Source organism: Octopus bimaculoides, chromosome 20, assembly GCF_001194135.2.
Source record: "Octopus bimaculoides isolate UCB-OBI-ISO-001 chromosome 20, ASM119413v2, whole genome shotgun sequence".
Classification (NCBI taxonomy): Eukaryota; Metazoa; Mollusca; class Cephalopoda; order Octopoda; family Octopodidae; genus Octopus; species Octopus bimaculoides.
This window is the reverse complement of record NC_069000.1, coordinates 490691-497261: the sequence shown is the minus strand read 5'-3', so window position 1 is coordinate 497261 and position 6571 is coordinate 490691. Positions and strand designations below refer to the sequence as shown.

Sequence of the window (6571 nt, the reverse complement as noted above, 5' to 3'; positions counted from 1 at the left end):
TGTGTGTGTGTGTGTGTGTGTGTGTGTGTGTGTGTGTAATATATAATATGGGCAGATATGATGTTTTTACATCTTTTTTTTTATGATAAGAGAGAACTTGTTTCTCCCTATGGTAACTGCAGTGAATTTGCCTTTGGAAGTTGAAATATGTCACAAGCAGACTTTAACTAACACAAAGTTCACATGTATATATGTGTGTGTGTGTGTGTGTGTGTGTGTGTGTGTTACACGCACACACACACACACACACTAGTGATATGGCTGATGAAATCAGACACTTAAATGATGTTTGATTCTCTCTCTCTCTCTCTCTCTCTCTCCGCCAATCATTTGGTTAATCAATCACAACTGTTCACTTGGTGTTGTAGTAGCAGTCATGGTGGTGGTGGTGGTGGTATAGTGGTTTGGTGGCAGGTGGGTTACAGTGGTGGAGGTGATGGTGGTGGTAGCCAAATGTTCCTAACTGACCCATACAGTCTATACATTGGAGGTTGTTATTGTTGTTCAGCCCCAGGCCAGCTCTGATTGAGTTGTCTTATGGCCAAAGACACTCCAGCTGTGACCACCCTATCTATCTCCTGTTTCCTGCAGGGAACTCAACACATTATTATCCAATATGTCCAGGTGGTAGGGAGTGATTAGGAGGAAATTTGGCTGCTATTTCCAGCAGGTCTGGTATTCATGTAAGGGCTCACTTATTGGCTTGTATAGTGGTGGTAGTGGTGGCAGGTGCAGCAGCAGAAGCAGTAGCAGTGATCATACCGACAGACCTGGTGATATTTTTAAGTTGTGACAGTAATCGCAGAAACATTATTATTATTATTATTATTATTATTATTATTATTAGTAGTAGTAGTAACGTGATAGTAATAGCAATTGTCAGAAACCTGGCTTCCTGCCAAGTCACTCATGTGGACGATGTAGAGTTATCATGTTATTGTTGATGTTGTTGTTGTTGTTGATAGATTGGTTGAATTGTTAGTGTGTCAGACAAATGCCTTGTGGTACTTGAAGCAGTTCTTTACATTCTGAGTTCAAAGCCCACCAATGCCAATTCTGCCTTTCATTCTGCCCAGGGGTTGATAAGTAAAGAGCCAATCAAATATGAGAGCTGGTTTAAGTCCACTAAAACCTCCTTGTCTCCCCACCCCCACTTGTGGGATGCTAGATGGAAGGACTGGTTAAACTGCTCAGGGTTGGGTTTGGTCCAGGAACAGAAGAAATGGAGTGAAGTGACGAGCAGGGCAGTCAATCTCATCCAGAAATGGACCGAGACAACATTCTGCTGAGGTCAACTTTGCCTTTCATCCTTTTGGGATCGATGAAATAAGCACCAGTTGAATGGTGGAGTTGATGTAATTGACTAAGCCTCCGCTCCAATCAAATTTGTACAATATCAAATCAATATTGCTTTCTAATTAGAATAAGTTGCAGAACATGGGAAAGACATGAATTTTAAGGTTTTAGGGATTAAGTGGGGGACATCGTCTTCAGAGAAAAAAAAAATTAAACTGTTTTTAGCAGCAAGGAATAAATCTCTCTGTCCTTTGATCTTCCTTGAAATCTTTCTAATGAAAATGTCAAAGGCTGTATCACTGAAAGCCATTCCTTTTATTTTTTTCTGCAAAGAAGGATCCTTGCTCTCAATGGTTAAAATTTGTCTTCTATAGGACACAAAAAAAAAAGCACCCAGTACACTCTGTAAAGTGGTTGCAGTTAGGAAGGACGTCCAGCCATAGAAATCATGCTAAAACTGACAATTGGAGGCTGGTGCAGTCTTCTGGCTGACCAGTTCCTGTCAAACCATCCAACCCATACCAGCATGGAAAGGGGACATTAAAGGGTGATGATAAATTTGTATTTTTACTGACACCAGACCACCACAAGTTTCCTCAGGTTGCAGAGGAATTGTATTTGCTATAAATCACTGACTCTTCAATGAGAAGGTAAAACATAAGGAATTTGGCTGAGCCACCAACTTCAAGACTCTTGACTCCTAACACACTGGGACAAAATATGACAAACGAAAAGTAGATACTACGATTCTCATTACAATGAAAAAAAGGGGGGGGGGAAGAAAAGAAAATGAGAACAAAAAAAACAACAACAACAAAACTAAAGCTGAAAGACAGGAGGAAAGAAAGAGAATTTGGCTGAGAGCCCAGTTAAGAGTAATCAATATTTTGAGAAATGTAATGGCTGTCTGCCAAGTGAGAAACAATAAGCAATGGTCAAGAGGACATGTAGAAACCTGTTGGAGAATTGTGTGTCAATGGTGAGCGAAAGAAACAATATGGCTGACATTCCTTTTTAGATTCAACAAACATCATTTCATATTCATGTCAATACATACATAAATACATACACACATAAATATACACACATAAATATATATATAATCATTATTTACCTGTAAAAATAAGAATAAATGAATATGGATGCTTATTCAGTTACATATGTATATATCTACACACACACAGATGCGCACATGCACACACAGACACACACACATTTCATTTTTGCATTTGGTTTGCTAGATTCCTCATGTAAAGTCGTATGTCGAAACAGATTCTGTGATAACTCGGAGTGTCATTATGCAAATAAGCAACACACAGACATCGGTTCAACTTCACTTTGATAGACAAGATATTTGCTTGTAATAAGACTGGGATGTGGTGGGGGTGGAGCAAAGATGCACAAGAGTGGAGAGGGAGGGTGGTGGTGGTGGTCAGGTACATAGTTGAATATATGGGTAGAGGGGGGGGAAGACCCAACATATTTATGGTTTGATTAGCCATTTTGCTATGGTTTTACACACACACACACACACACATGCACTGGAACCAGCTCTTCAGCTGACCAGCTCTTGTAAAACCATCCGGCCCATGCCAGAATGGAGAATGGATGTTTAATGATGATGATGATGATGATGATACACACATACATATTCATATATCTACAATGTTTTTGATCATTTGCATAAAAGGAAAAAGAAACACAATATTCCATCTAAAAATACGGTATTTAAAAAAAAAAAAATCGAAAAAAAAAAATATTAACTAGATGATGATGGCTGGGAGATAAGAGTTTCCTCAAAGTAGCCCCACTCAGCTTCCAGTCATGGCCTCAAGGTGGATGCAGCACTTGGCCCATGCATTCCTCACGATGTCACTGGGAAGAGCTTTGAACACCTCTTTACAGAATGTAGTGGCCCTGGGGAGAGGTTGCCAAGTAACTAGCATGATAGGAAAAAGCAAAAGGGAAAAGCTTCCACTACGAAGTTGCGGGTAGTAGTATTGAAGGGGGGGTGGGTGAAAGGCTGAAGTAGGATAGAGGAACAAACATAGAGGGGGTACATGACCAACCCCTACTATATATATATATATATATGGAGAGAGAGAGGTAGGTGGGTGTAGTTGGGAAGGAGATAAAAGACGGTAACAATGGAGTGCCAGAACAAACTTTCAAGGTCCAAGAAGGTGAGCATAGGAGGGGATAGGAGCATAGGAGGACGGAGTAAGAGATGGTTAAAGAGGTGGGGGTAGAAGTGAATGTAGTGAGTGATGGACAAGGGTGGAGGGGTGCAGTTGAAGGGAAGCATCAGGATGGAGAGATGTAAAGTGGCTCAGGAAGGAGGGGAGATCAGAAGGTAGGGATGTGGAAGGGGAAGGGTGGTGGGGAGGGAGGCTACATAAGGGTGGCTATAGTAAGGGGGGTGAGAGGGGGGAAGAGAAAGACTATAGATAAGTGAGGTGTTAAAGTAGAGTATGGCAAAGGAGAGAGAGATAACGAAAGGTACAGAAAGGGGATGATTGGAGAAAATTAGTGGTTGAGGACGGGGAGGGGGGATAATGGGGGGAAGGGATTCTAGGTGGAGGGGGTGCTGTGCCAGGTAGATTGAGGAGTGATGGAGGGCTGGTTGTTAGAGGAATAAGATGCAGGGAATGCTTGACAAGGTAGAATAGTTTACAAGCATAAACAGAATGCTTTTAGGACTTCATTTTGACAGTGATAGGTGGGTCTTCCCAAGTAGCTGGGTCCTTTGTTCTCCTCTCTGATGCTCAGCATCTTAGGCTTAGCCTTCTCTACTTCATCCCATGTTTCATTCTTTTTTGGAGTGACTGGCATTTCTGTATGCAGCTCTCCTCATCCATAAACATCATATGACCAAAGAGTTGCCTCTCTTGCAGACTCCATCTAATTCCTCTTAGGCCTAGTTTCCCCTCTCAATACACTTTGCACTTTGTCATAAATGCACACTGACATTGCATACCCGGCAGAATATACTAGCTCCATTCCTCTCTAATCTTTCATTATATGCAACAACAACAACAGCAACAACAACACAGGCTAACCGAGAATCCAACCAGTAAACCCAGTGCTGAGCAAATTAACAAAGTGCTAGAAATAGCAACCAAAGTTTTGTCAAATCACACCCTATACTTATTTATCTTTAAAAAAAAAACAACTGACACATGAGCTGTGGTGCCCAGAGAATGCTTTGTCTGGAAGAAACAAATTGGTAAAAACAAGGTAGGAAAGTCACATGTGGAATCATTTTGATTAGAGGTCTTCTTGAGAGCTGTTCTGGGGCTGAATCACTATATGACGTAACATAATATATGTAGGGTGTGGAAATAGGCAGGGCTAGGGTGTACATAATAGCTTAAACATTGAGGTGTGTAACATGAGCTTTGTTTAAAACTATATTTACTACGTGGTGGGGTGTTTATAAGTTGGGTAGAAGATGTGTAACAGATAGCGAAGATCGTACAACTGTTTGAGGAACACAACATACCAACAGAACATGTAATAGACCAAGATATATATATATATATATATATACATACATATATATGTGTGTTTGTGTGGTAAGATGGTTCATCAGTTAGATAGATATTTAGACAGATAGACAGATTTGCAAAGAAGAAATTAGAAATATAAACAAACATACAGAGAGGATGGTACAGTGGGGACCGAAAAATAAACAGTGGAGCAGAGTAAATCAAGCAGCTACCCCAATACATAGATGGGTATGTAGAGAGATAAACGGATGGTGGGGAAGATATATAGATAAGCATATTGAAGACTAGATATACAGATACGATCCAACGACGACACAAGAAAATTGAGCAGTGTTCTATTAAAAATCCATTCATAGCTATCGATGGTTGGTTGAAAACATTAAATCAAAGTCGGTTTTTATTTTAAAGTTACCCTCGTTTGGATTTGAACTCAGAACTTTAAAAGGTTGTAACTAAATCCCATAAGACATTTCGTTCGGCGCTCTTGAGTCTTCCAACCTCTCCCACCTCCCCCCGCCTCTAGGAATTTAGTTCTGGAATAACACAAACGGACAATATCGAAACAAGATTTAGAATACATAGACACACACATACATCTGTGTGTGTGTGTGTGTGTGTGTGTGTGTGTGTGTGTGTGTGCCTTTAGGTAAATATATTAATACGTAGCTTGTATTGCGGGACATTTTTCTTCACCGTTTGTCGACAGACACTGACACAGACTTCAGCCCCTTCCACCAAGATCATTATTATTATTATTATTATCATCATTATAGAACCCGATAAACATTTATGCAACCGAAGATGATTGAACGGAAGACAACAGCTTTCATGGCGTTCTCTCTCTACTCATTCATCTTTAGACATTTTGGTTTATTTACTTTCGGACTTTTGCTATTGTTTTCTTTTTGTTTTTTAATTTCCCATAGTTTTCAATGTTGTTGTTGTTGTTATGGTCATAGTTTTGTGATTGTTTCATGTGTCTGCTTTGCACTGTTGTTGTTTAGCCCAAGGTCATGAGATCTGAGCAGCCGATCAGCAGATCCTTTGGCCAAAGCTATTTCAACTGTGACCATCCGTCCACCTAGTCATTCATATCCTAGATATTCTTAGACATTCTATAATGTATCCTTCAGTCATTTTTTGGAAAAGACGGTAGAGTGTAATTTACGAGAGCTTTAGCTGCTGTTTCTAACAGAACCTCTTGTCGAAGACATCGTTTCGCTTCGGCCACAGGTCAGCTCTGATCCAAGAAGACCCATCATCGTGCTTCCTCCCCGTCCGTTCATTTCAAAAGGGAATACTTACGACAACATTATCTAAAGGGTCCTCTACTTTTATTTCTGAAAGACAGCGAGGGAGGACCGGCTGTTATTTCTAGCAGACTAGTGACGGTACAAGAGGGCAACTTCTGTTGGCTCACCATGTTTAGGAAGTTTTGCTTTTTAAGATTTTGTTTATTTTTAATTATTAAAATTCGTTTGGTGCATTAACGACAATGAGTAAGCGGCGGCGGCGGCGGTGGGGGCTGATGATGATGGCGGCGGCAGTGATAATGAAAATGGTGGTGGGGGGTGGCGGTGGGGGGATCGAGTCGGAGTAAAGAGAAGAGACGATCAACAACAACAACGGTTTATACATACCAGCTGCAATGTTTTAAGAAATTGTATATGAACAATTCTTCCGTCTTAGTTGAACGCTCCTCCAAAGTCGGATAGCATGGAATACCAGTAGCACCGACAGGACACGTACATAACATGAATGCACAC

The 6571-nt window shown here is 40.6% G+C and overlaps 1 protein-coding gene across 3 annotated transcripts in view; it reads right to left on the bottom strand.

Annotated features, from left to right (window-relative positions):
- Window positions 1-6571, bottom strand: part of LOC106873257 (ubiquitin carboxyl-terminal hydrolase 2) — a 59644-nt gene that overhangs the window by 29707 nt on the left and 23366 nt on the right. Inside the window, exon 1 of one of the 3 annotated variants that reach the window (XM_014920541.2) lies at window positions 6446-6561. The exons of the other annotated variants lie outside the window; for them this stretch is intronic. The gene's annotated coding sequence lies outside the window, so the exon portion shown is untranslated. Of the gene's footprint in view, window positions 1-6445; window positions 6562-6571 lie in introns of those variants that run through there. 3 annotated transcript variants of the gene reach the window in all.